The sequence below is a fragment of the Notolepis coatsorum genome, assembly GCF_963971535.1.
Source record: "Notolepis coatsorum genome assembly, chromosome: 20".
Taxonomy (NCBI): Eukaryota; Metazoa; Chordata; class Actinopteri; order Aulopiformes; family Paralepididae; genus Notolepis; species Notolepis coatsorum.
This window is the reverse complement of record NC_140184.1, coordinates 1,428,100-1,440,800: the sequence shown is the minus strand read 5'-3', so window position 1 is coordinate 1,440,800 and position 12,701 is coordinate 1,428,100. Positions and strand designations below refer to the sequence as shown.

The 12,701-nt window shown below is 42.0% G+C and overlaps 1 protein-coding gene across 1 annotated transcript in view; it reads right to left on the bottom strand.

The window, feature by feature from the left end:
- Positions 1 to 12,701, bottom strand: part of trpm7 (transient receptor potential cation channel, subfamily M, member 7) — a 175,455-nt gene that overhangs the window by 57,336 nt on the left and 105,418 nt on the right.

Sequence of the window (12,701 nt, the reverse complement as noted above, 5' to 3'; positions counted from 1 at the left end):
TGAAATGGATGGGAAAAAAAAGAGTCCGGATTCCATATATATTATATTTATGATAATTATTATTATAATAATTATTATTAAATAGAATAACTTTCTATAGGCTTGCCGTGGTAGTCAGTGATACTGGTGCCATTTTGTGTTCAGGCATCCACTTGCCTACTGCCCCTTTAACACTTTCAGTGCCCACCACGTGATAAGACGTTTTATCAGCCCAATGCCTGAATGCCCACCACAACAATTAGCGTTTAATTTTTTTATTAGCAATCTGAATTCATATTTCATCAACCGAGTCTCCCGTTGGTATGCGGCCCCTGTAGGAGCTCAGATGTGAAAAAAACGCCATTATCGTCTCCCAGATGGTAATGCACCCTTTTGGAATAGACTCAATGAAAATGGATGAAAAGAAAAATCCGGAATCCACATTTTACTTCTCAGGCATGTAACCCGAGCCGATCGGATTCATTGTGGAGCCTCAGAACAGCGTGGAATACATAATACAGTATGTAGCGTTGGATCAATAAAAGCGATCGATTTTTGGAATGGCGATCAGGAATTGGAATGATCTTTTTGGAGAACATCTGATCTGAGGTAAGGAATCTATTTTACAAGTCTTGGGATAATCAGTTGTATTCGCTGAGATCTCAGCGTTCGCCCTGTGTGTGTGTGTGTGTGGGCGATCGATTTGAGGAAATCAGAGAATCGATTTTTCAGATCGCCTATATAGCTTGCATACGTACACATACTATCGATAATCTAGCGTTTATTTGAAAACGATTCATAAATAGGCCGAAAAATGACATGTATTCTAGAATATTCCAGTAAAGGGCGATTATCATGGAATATTTATATTTTACTTGAAAACGAGGGCTTTTCAAAATGCTATAAAACGAAAATGAACCAATAAAAAAACAATCCGCTTCGACAATGTTGACTGGAAAACGAGTCATTGATAAGCGACGGGCAGATTAGACACATAGCCATCATTTAAAACATAATTAGGCGTTATTAAGGCTAACATTGAAGTGGATGGTGGGCATTCAAGCGGTAAATCAAGATTAAGCTTGGGCTCTGAAAGTGTTAACAACTTATCCTTGCTAAGTTTCAGTTTCACTTCCAGAGAGAATTTAACTTCACGACCAGACTGAATACTAGAGAACAGATGACATATTACAACAATGGCAGAGGATTATTTGGATTTAAACACAGTGGAGATCAGATCTGTCCGGAAAAGTATGTTTCTTCTTTTTATTTGATTGTGCCTGTGAGTCCGGTGGGGGAGAATGTTAATGTGTTTGTTGGCGCATGTGTGTGTGTGTGTCGGCGCGTGTGTGTTTCTTTCCATTGGTTTCATTTGGTTAACATTATTGGGCGAACAAGAAAACAAAAGAAAACTGTAATGACCCTGCAGCTGTTCCAATGTAAATGTGCCTTTCACCTCCGTGCACAGACTCTGAAGTCTGACTCGGTGTGCCCGGCCACGAGCGCTGTCCTCACACGGACCTCGCAAGTGCCTGCATGTGGGTGTGCGTGCGCTGTGGGGCGTATTCGTCGCATGGGTGCGCGTACCGCACTGTGACGGCCGTACCGTAAATTCACGGGACGAATACACCAGCGTTTCCGTTAGCCGGTAATTACCGGTATTTGCCCGGCAAAATCTGTTGAAGTCCGACATATTTAATCTCTCCGGTCATAATGTCCGGTGAAAATAATTCCCTCTAAACACAATTAGATTATTTGAATTGTATTAAAATAGGCTAAAATTAAATAGCCTATGCGATGAACGAAACAAACGATCATTACATTTGTTTCATCGTTGCTTCACCAAGCAGCCGGTCTAATAATGACATCCTGTTGTCAGCGCAAGCTGGCTGCTGATATATTTGCGAGAAGCATCCATCTGCCGGCCGGCAGGGTGCAGTACTCCAATTCAGCCATTGGCAATTCAGCTGTTGGGTGGGGGCGCTGCTGAGCGGTTTCCAGACCGGACCTAAAAACACTGCTGCTCCATGCTTCACGTAAATATATCAGCAGCCAGCTCGCGCCGACAACAGGATGTCATTATTAGACCGGCTGCTTGGTGAAGCAACGATGAAACAAATGATTGTTTCGTTCATCGCATAGGCTATTTAATTTTAGCCTATTTTAATACAATTCAAATAATCAAATTGTGTTTAGAGGGAATTATTTTCACAGGACATTATGACCAGCACCAAGTCGTTGGGAGGTGGAGATATACATCACGCAAACCCACGATAATGTTGCCGTCTCTCTCTGCCAAATTTCTCAGTTCTTCGCTTGATATAATTAATACAAATGTCCAATATAACGGAATTCGTTAACTCATAAAAATGTGATTATAACAGACTGCTGTTTATTAAGGTCGGTCAGACTGCCCACCGACACCTCAAGTCGGCAGCAGCACGAAGTCTCGAGGGACTTATTTTATTTGGAATATATTAATGACTGTATATACGCAAAAGTAGCCTAGTTTTAAGTTAAAATATTATAAATGCCTTGATGATGTCATTCTTTATATAGGCCTATCAATTGTTTTTAAGCTCAATAAACTCTGACCGGAATTTATCCCATTTGTCCGGTAGATTGAAATCTACCGGACACTCAGACCTGCAAAAGAAAATTCTAACGGAAACCCTGGAATACACGTACCGTTACACCCCTAGCGATCAGGAATTGGAATAATCTTTTTGGAGAACATCTGATCTGAGGTAAGGAATCTATTTTACCAGTCTTGGGATAATCAGAGCTCTTTTCACCTATATCTCAGCGTGTCCCATATGTGTGTGTGTGGCTGAGAGTGTGTGTGTGCTGATCAGGAAATAAGATAATCGATTTTTCAGCCCGCTTCTCTAGCGTGCATAAGTACACATATACTATCGATAATCAAGCGTTTATTTGAAAACGATTCATAAATAGGCCGAAAAATTACTGTGTTTTGTGTATTACAGTAAAGCGCGATTCCTGCAGAATATTTCTATTTTTTTTTGGAAGTTTAAAAAAACGAGCGTTTTCAAAATGGTATAAAACTAAAATTAACCGATTAAAAAACAATCCGTTTCGACAATGTTGACTGCAAACAAGTCATTGATAAGCGACGGGCGTATAATAGACACATTAGCCATAATTTAAGATAGTTTATGCGTTCGCAAATGTGATCGCCCTCCATTGACTACAGCGCTGGCACTCAAGCGCTATTTTTGGCTCCCCCTGCTGGCACAGAAAGTGTTAAGAGGGTTCCTTGAACCATTTATAGCATCGGAAATCGAATCGGGACCTTGTGAATCGGAATCGAAACGTTTGGGGAAACCAGTGGCAATACCCCAGTGTTCACTCACTAAACATTTACATTGATCTCACAAATGTCCATTTCTCAAACAAAAACACAGAATCTTTTTTCCTATTGCTAGGTTTTAGTGAGTTTTTCCTTACCTTCGCGTGGGGTATGACTGGGAGTGTTTCATTTATTTTAAATCTTTTTGGACTTTATGGTTTTTTTGTTTTGTTCTTGATTTATTGTGATGTTTCTTCTTGACTTGTTTAACTCATTGGAGGCCAGAGATCGCTGTGTACCGTGTGGTAAGAAGGCCACCGCTTTAAAGAATAGGAATACATGGCAGTGTTTGCAGGGCTCAAACTATATTATATATCATAGCTATGGATATAATACTATTGCCCATTTGACATAGAGTATCTATCGTTCAATTTGTGAAAAAGATAATCCTAGAAAACTACGCTATGCAGCAATACGTGCATTTCAATTGAAAGAAGAAACCGCGACGTTTCTCGCCTGTATCAACAATCAATCTGAAATCAACGCTATATTATCGGTATTATGTTTCATCATGAATGCATGAAAGGGGGGGGGGGTGTCGTTTTTCTATGCTTTGATCGTCACGGAATACGTTACACACACACATTACACACAAACGCTTGGATCGCAGTGAAAGGATTCTTGGATCAACACAAGATTGATACCATATAGCCCTTACCTTGACTAGGATGTACTCAAAAAAGAATATTCCAATTATCTGATCGCCATTCCAAGTATTGATGTCGATCGTGTTGCTAACATAATCCACCAAAGAACATGAAGTGCTCGATTCTCCTCAATCCAACCCGGACCGGACTTTTTAGATCGACGCACAGCCCAAGCCAGAGAGTTTAAAAGGATGTGCAATACCGGCCGCAAGGCGGCAGTATTGAACATTTGCGATCTCAGACTCATTACCAATGATAACACAGGCTCCCTCGATGGATTATGAATGGGAATATCGAATAAAAGAAATAACGATAGAAAACCCGACTTTTCTCGGGTTTGGCGCTCAAGCATCGGCGAGTTAACCCGACTTATCTAGGGTCTGGCGTCCAATGTGTTAAAGAAGACGTCTCCGGCCATTGGGGACATTAACGTGTGTTGTCGGGCCTTACAAATAAATTATATTTGATTTTGATTAATAATTCAGCCGTTGTCAGTCTTTGAAAAGTTGTGTACAGTGTAGGCTTTTAGCACAGTCCCAGAGAGGGGCCGTCCCTCACCCTCCCTCTGGGGTGTTTTTAGAAGAGGTCAAGTGAGCCACTGTAATGTTCATATAGGCATCAGGGGGGCGGGCGGGCGGGGCTGGGCAGGGCAGGGCAGGGCGGCGTGAGACCAGAGGAGGCACCAGAACCAACCCTCGCCCGGCGTGAGACCCCAGGTGTTGGAAAAACAAAACGGTGCATTAAGGCTCCGTCTCAGCGGTTAGTCATTGTTGTTGCCTGAAGCAGCGAGAGGCTGATGTGGAGATAAGCTCCCAGCTACAGCCTCATTATGTGGCCTGGTGGTATGGCCGATGGTATCAACAGACCACAGGACTGACCAGAGCGGCAAAACAACACGCTACACCTGCATGCTAATGTCTGGGAACTGGCCTGGGGCAGAGAGACACAGCTATGGCCAATAGGAACAGGCCTTACAGCGCAAACACACCAGCCGCGCACGCAGGCACTCGCGGGTTCCGTGCGAGAACAGCGAGCGTGGCCGGGCACACAGAGTCCGACTTCAGAGCGGGCGAAAGTGCACGGAGGAGGAGGCACATTTACATTGGAACAGCTGTAGATGCCTAGTCTATTGCGAAGTCAGTCCCCGTTTGAAGATTTTTTTTTACGATTTCCAGTTCCAGTGTTCTATTGTCCATTTTGCATGTATAACCAGTTATTATATAATTAATTAGAATGTTAGAATTCATTTTAGAATGATGATCAGTGTGACTGTACTCCTGAAAAAGTATAGTAATATGGTTTATTTGTATTGGGAAAGATACAGACACATTAGCTGGTTGAACAACATCTATGTGTGGTAATAATGCAGATATTGAGATATTTCTGTGAAAATGCGTGTGGCGCACGCCTCTGAATCCAACCGAAAACTATCGCTTCCAGCCCGCGAGTCGCGCGCGCACTTGCGGCCAGTGGGCACAGCTACGTCCGTTAACATGGGAGCGAAAGTGAAGCGCTGCTCGCCCGCCTGCCTGCCTTCGTGCGCGACTGGTGCGTCTGCGCTGTTAGACAGAGACAGAGGAGAGACAGCTATGGCCAATAGGAACAGGCCTGAGGCCAGCATGTGACAGAGACAGCTATAGCCAATAGGAACAGGCCTGAGGCAGAGAGACAGAGACACAGGAAAGAGACAGCTATAGCCAATAGGAACAGGCCTTAGGCAGAGAGACAGAGACACAGGAGAGAGACCGCTATCGATACTACTACTCTTATCGATACTGCTTAACGGTTCGGTACTTTATCGATACTCTTATCGGTTCTTTTTGCTTATTTTGCAAGAAAAAAAAACAATTAATTAACACTATGGTCGCCGAAAACGCCTTTGGACGTCTTTCCTAGCCATGCTCATTCTGCCGAAGACGCCGTAACTAGTCTTTGATATCAATATTTCAAAAATCTGTGATCGAAATCATATTTCTCCTCCGGGGACCTGAGATGTACAGCTGAGCTCCACTCAACTCTCTAGCGGTTCAAGAGCGCCATCTGGTGGCCGATCGGCAGATCGCCAACAGGAAGTGACTCGTCAAACAGGAAGTGCTCATCCATATTTCGTCCGGGCACTCGCGATCGATAGCAGGACTCTATCTCAACACACTGAATAATCAATCGCTCGCCCTAACTCAATAAACAACGTTATTTGGACGTATATAGTATTATACAACCTGGAAATGGTTCATCAGGATCAACATCCCATAATCGAAAACTGTCTACTCCATGCTGATCGCCCAACGGCCCGAGGAGACTGGGGTGAGTTTTAGCGTGTATTATTACCGTGTTCGATATAAACTGCTATGATGATCATATGACCCACACTAGATGAATCATCTAACGCTGCCCACGGAATTATAAACGACCCCCCGCCCATCCGGTCAACATCAGATGATAAGTAGTAACTTATAGAACCACCTCCAGTTGAAATTTTTTATCTGGCACAGATCGCTATCAAACTGTATTTCATCATCAATATAGTGCATTTGGGGCTATAAATCAAGTTCTGGAGAAAGCTGCAGAAAACGATAAAAACATACTTATACTTTAGACCGTATTTTAGTATGAATATGTGAATGAAAAAGTATAACATTGATACACCCTGAACAATACATATAGGACATTGAATGGGCCATAATAATGTCAATTTAGCAATAGAATTTAAAAAGTTATAGCCCTGCAAAGAAGGGGAACTTCTCCATAAACAAATAGAGCTGGCTAGGGATGGTAAATTATGAATTTAACCATGGCGATCAAAGTGTTAAGAACAGAATCAACATTGCTTTATTATTATTATAATTTTTTTTATCTACTTTTTCTCCCATTTTCTCTCCCCATCCCAATTTTTCCTATTGTCCAATTCTACCCTCCCCTGTCTCGAACGCTGTTAGACCATGCCTCCCACAGGCCGGCTGCAATGTGGACCAAGCCTTGCATCACGTGTCCCCTCCGGTACACGAGGAGGCAGCCGTCGCATCTTTTCACCTGTACAGCGCAATCTCTCATTGTCGGGGGTCTGCGTGGGAGGGACACGCCGCCCCCGTTGTTTCCCGATTCTGCTGCGCAGGCGCACCAACCGACCTGTAGGAGTGGCTGTCCACAACGTCCGATCCCCACCCACCAGCTTCCCACCCCTAACACTGCCAATTGCGTTAGTATGAACGACCAGCCAAGCTGGTAGCAATGCCGAGAACTGGGCTCAAACCCAGCATCTCCTGCATTAGTGGCGAGCGCCTTGCCCACTGCGCCACTTAGCCGCCACTTTATTATTCTTTTATATAACTATATAAATATAAATAAATATTATTTCTTCAGCAGTAACAACAGCAGCAGCAATGTTTTAAATGCGTCTGAATTATAGACTTTTTATAATTAACAAATGTAAGATAAAATTTTTTTTTTTACTGTTTTACAGCAAAAGTTCAAACAAACAGTTGCATGGCAACAAATAAAATAATAATAAAATGAATAAATAAAATATTAAATAAATAAATAGGCTACACGTCTCTCTTTTTGTGTTACAAATTGTGCTCACTGATATGAACATAGACCTTTACTTACTTAAAAAAAGGAAACATCAAGAAATATGTTTATGGTATTCCACCATGTGTGTTTTTATTTTATAATCATGATGCAGAAGTTGGAGTCATACAATACTATTTTGATTGACAGTCGATTCTGCCAATTACGTCACACCGCTTGCACCCACCTCTGCTGTTTTTTCTTTTTTCTTTTTTTACTTAAATTTTTATTTGCAATTTTTAACCTGTTAATCTGTAGACCGTTTTCGCCCTAAAGGTACATGCCTAAGTAAATGGAAGATTGCTCCACTTCTGCAAGGTCAATTTGCATGTTCTTGGTATCTAGGAACATCTAGGGACCTGGGGTATGTATTTCCAGTGTCAGAAATATTGTGTCTGTTACTAGGCTGAGTAAATTGTAATGAATAAATTAATGATTAATTATGATTTATGATTTTGATGATAAAAAATTGATACAGGGCACGAGAAAATGCTCACTGAGCTCATTCACCACTGTAGGAGCCAAATCCTATGATGATAAATTGTAACTTTATTGCCCCCTTAGAAATGTGGTTTATTATGGTATTCGTGTTTTTATTTGTTTAATAATATTTGTCAATGAATTCCAAGATGGAGACTTACCTGGTCAACTCCCCTTTTTTCCCACGCTCCCCCTAACCACTCCTATAACATGGCAGGTAATTTAGAGTTCACGCAGGCCCAGGTGGAGCGGTACCATATAGTTTTTGACCGCACTCAATTCGCATTTGATTTGATTGACAGTTTAAGTTCATGTACATAACCCTTTTTGTTTGTTTTATAGTGGTAGGCAGCTATTGGGGCTGTTGTGACTCGCTTCCCAATAAATCCTGTTTGTTTTGAAAGTACATTGGACCAGCGTCATCTTTTCTTTTTGGATTGCAATTCGGAGCGTGTCGGACTAACAACGCATTACCTGGAGCCTCAAGGCAACTGCGGTTCGTATGATTGCCTTTATAACCACCTTATTGAGATCATGTGTAAAAAAAATCTAAGCAAATGAATCGCGGGAAGATGATTAAACAGAAGGATTTGTAGATACAGTAATTAATGATAATCGACTTTAATTATAAATTCATATTTGACCTTTAACTTGACCTTAGGGGTGGACGGTATAAACGGTATACGGTATAAACGGTATGAATTTGCTCTACGGTATGGATTTTGACTATACCGTGTAACCGGTAGGGCAGCTCTAAAATAGCAATGACGTCATGTAACCACAGCGCGACTATTTCAATCGCATTTGCCCCTAAAAATAGATCGAATTAGTCATAGATAATAGATATGTGCAAACTGGAAAAAGTTATTTAGGAGGCTTCGCGCAGTGGGCGCACTGGGCCTGTCAACACGCAATTGTCATTTCATAATAAACACATATCACCGCGGCGCACAGCAAGTTTCAATTTCAGTTCCTGGCATTTTTAACCAGTGGAGAAAGGTAAGAGATCTTACCTATCGTTTTTCTTATATGAATTATTCTACGTTAATAAAACATACCTGGTGATCAACTACAGTTTGCTGTAAACATTATGATCAGCGTTTCCGTTAGCCGGTAATTACCGGTATTTGACTGGCAAAATCTGTTGAAGTCCGACAAATTTAATCTCTCCGGTCATAGTGTCCGGTGAAAATAGTTCCCTCTGGGCACAGTTTGATTATTTGAATTGTATTTGGATGGGCTGGAGTTGGGTGGCCTATGCGATGAACGAAACAATCATTGCGTTTGTTGTCGTTGCTTCGCTCAGCGAGAGCTTGCTGCTGGATTTGCGGAAGGCATGCAGCTGCAGACCCACAGAACCCACCAGCTTTGCTGGCACAGTGCGGTCCCCAGACCTGGAAAGCTGCTCTGCGGGTCTGCAGCTGGATGCTTCTTGCAAACTAACTGCGGCGCTCGCGCTGATATTGTTGGACCGGCTGCTTGGTGGAGCAACGATGAAACGAATGTAATGAATCGTTCGTCGCATGGGCTATTTAATTTTGGCCTGTTTTGGTACGGTTCGGGTGGTCAAGTTGTGCTTGGAGGGAGTTGTTTTCACCGGACATTATGACCAGCACCAAGTCGTTGGGACTAGGTGGAGATATACATCACGCAAACCCACGATAATGTTGCCGTCTCTCTGCCAAATTTCTCAGTTCTTCGCTTGATATAATTAATACAAATGTCCAATATAACGGAATTCGTTAGCTCATAAATGTGATTATAACAGACTGCTGTTTATTAATGTCGGGCCGACTGCCCACAGACACAGGTCTATTTGATTTAAAGTCGGCAGCAGCACGGAGTCTCTGGACTTATTTTATTTGGAATATAATGACTGTATACGCAAAAGTAGCCTAGCTTTAAGTTAAAATATTATAAATCTACATGCCTTGAGGATGTCATTCTTTATATAGCCTGTTGTTTTTAAGCTCAATAAACTCTGACCGGAATTTCTCTCATTTGACCGGTAGATAAAAATCTACCGGACCCCGAGACCGGCAACAATTTTTTCTAACGGAAACCCTGATTATGATATGTGTGTAGTGTTATGATAACGACGGGAGGACGGCTGCAGCAGTGGATTTGCGAAATAGCATGCAGCTGCAGAGCCGCAGAGCCAGTGGCTCTTTCAGGTCTGGTCACAGGCCCGCTCAACAGCGCCCCCCCAACAAACGGCTGAACGACCTGAAAGAGCCACTGGCTCTGCGGCTCTGCAGCTACATATGCTTCTAGCAAAATCCAGCCCCGCTGTTTGCAATGGGAGCAGCACGGAGTCTCGACTCTGGACTTATTTTATTTGGAATATAATGACTTTATACGCAAAAGTAGCCTAGTTTTAAGTTAAAATATTATAAATCTACATGCCTTGAGGATGTCATTCTTTATATAGCCTGCCTATCAGGCAAAAAAATTTATTCTAACGGAAACACTGATACCGTGATATATACCGTTACCGTCTATGCTTCAAATTATACCGTGATATAAATTTTAGACCATACCGTCCACCCCTACTTGACCTCGACCTTATTATGGCCAAATCATACATCTATGGATAGGGAAAATGCTCCTCTTTCCAATGGCAGGGTTGAATCTGGATTTAGTAATTTCTTGCGGTTTTTACGATAATTAGCATTTTACGATACATTTGTATTTCCGATAAAACATATAAAACATTGGTAAAAATGAAAATATACAATTTGACTACTGTTTTTGATAGGGTTATGGTCTTTACTCTTGGCTACAAAAAAAATATTTAAAAACATTGACCTCTTAACATCCAAGGGCCCACATGTGCTCGGGGTGCATTTATTTTAATACAATATATAGATCGAATTAAAGCCCTATTTGTTGCCCGTCGATTGCCCTTTCAGGTGACAAAATCGGTTCAGCGGTTCTCGGGTTACATGCCGATATGTGAGGCGTGACCCAAAGTACGCAAAAGTACACATTACCACCCCCGACTCCCGGGGCTCTAGCTCCATCAATCATTTGGCGATCTCGAAGATCTTTGCACAGGGTTGTAGCCAATGAGTGTGGCTTTCCAATGATACCCCATGATATGATAACTGGGGATCTAATACGGCCTCTATTGATCGATTTATGATAAAGAAAAGCTTAACATCAAAGACAAATAAAAGGGGGACAAAAATAAATTAAAAGGAGTGACATGTGTTCATCGGTCCATACATTGTTTATTTACATTTCAATTTATTTTCTTGTTTCCTTTTCATTCCTACCATTTCATTTATTATCCCTCCTATCTCCTCCCAATAGTTTCTTATTTTCTGACATCCCCAGAATATGTGTGTGGTTCACTACTTCTTGCCCACATTTTCTCCAACATGGCTTCTGTGTTGGCATGTAATTGCCCTGTATTTCTGGTGTTATAAAGAATCTAATTATGTTTTTCCACCCAAACTCCCTCCAGTTCCTTGATCCTGTGGTTGATTGTTGTATCTTACATGTGTTATACCATTCTTCCTCCGTTATCTCGGTTTCTAATTCCATCTCCCACTTTTCTTTTATATACAAGGTTGTAATTTCCTTACTGTCCATTATTGCCTGATATAGTGCCAATATAACCCTCCCCTTCATTCATATGCTTTTACCATTATCTTAATTATCCCATTCTGTTCTTTGTCTCCGTCTTGTTTTATTTCTTTGTTATAGTAATCTCTAATCTGTAAATATCTAAAGTGGTCTCTATTCTCTAGTCCGAATCTTTCTTTAAATTTTTGTAGAGTCTGCATCTCCCCTCCTTCTATCATTGTACATATTGCTGTTATACCCCCCCCCCCCCCCCCCCCCCCCCCCCGTTCCCATCTTTTGAACCCATGGTCGTCTATCCCTGGTTTGAATTTGTTGTTGTGTGTTATCCATCTCAGTATCTTGGATTATTTTTCTAGTTTGTATTTCTTTACTATTGTGTTCCATATATTTATAGTGAATTTGGTAATTGAGTCTAGTAGTTGTTCCTGTCTTCTGAACAGCTCCCCATCTCCTATTAGTGCCTGCACTTTGAGTCCCTCTCTTTTGGTTTCTCACCTCTGCTGTTCTTACCACCAATCGGAAGCTCTCATTCGTTTTTTTTACTTCCGGAATGTCGGCCATTACTCTACTCGAGAAACTCAACTACCGGAGCTCAGGCTAATAACGTTAGCTTCCCGCCGGCCACATTGACGAGTACCAGCGCCTATACATTACTGGCAAATGTCTTGTTGCACTTGTGGCAACGAGCGTTGTCAGCATCGACTTTAGTCAAATAGACCCAGACTTTTGAACGTTTCGTTCTGTCCGCCATGATGAGAGCAGAGCTGTCTGTACTGTAGCCTACAACTTGAGAATTGTTCTGAAGCGTGTGTGTGTGTGGTGTGTGTGTGTGTGTGTGTGTGTGTGTGTGTGTGTGTGTGTGTGTGTGTGTGTGTGTGTGTGTGTGTGTGTGTAAGAGCACAGCACAGCCCGCTCCTCGCGCAGGCAGAGAGAGACCGAGGGAGGAGATATAGAAAAAAAGGCCAGTTTCCCCCCCCCCCCCAAAAAAAAAAAAAAAAAATCCATAATTTCTCGAGTACCGATAGCAAAACCGATAACGTCGGAGCTTATCAATACTCAGTTTTTTT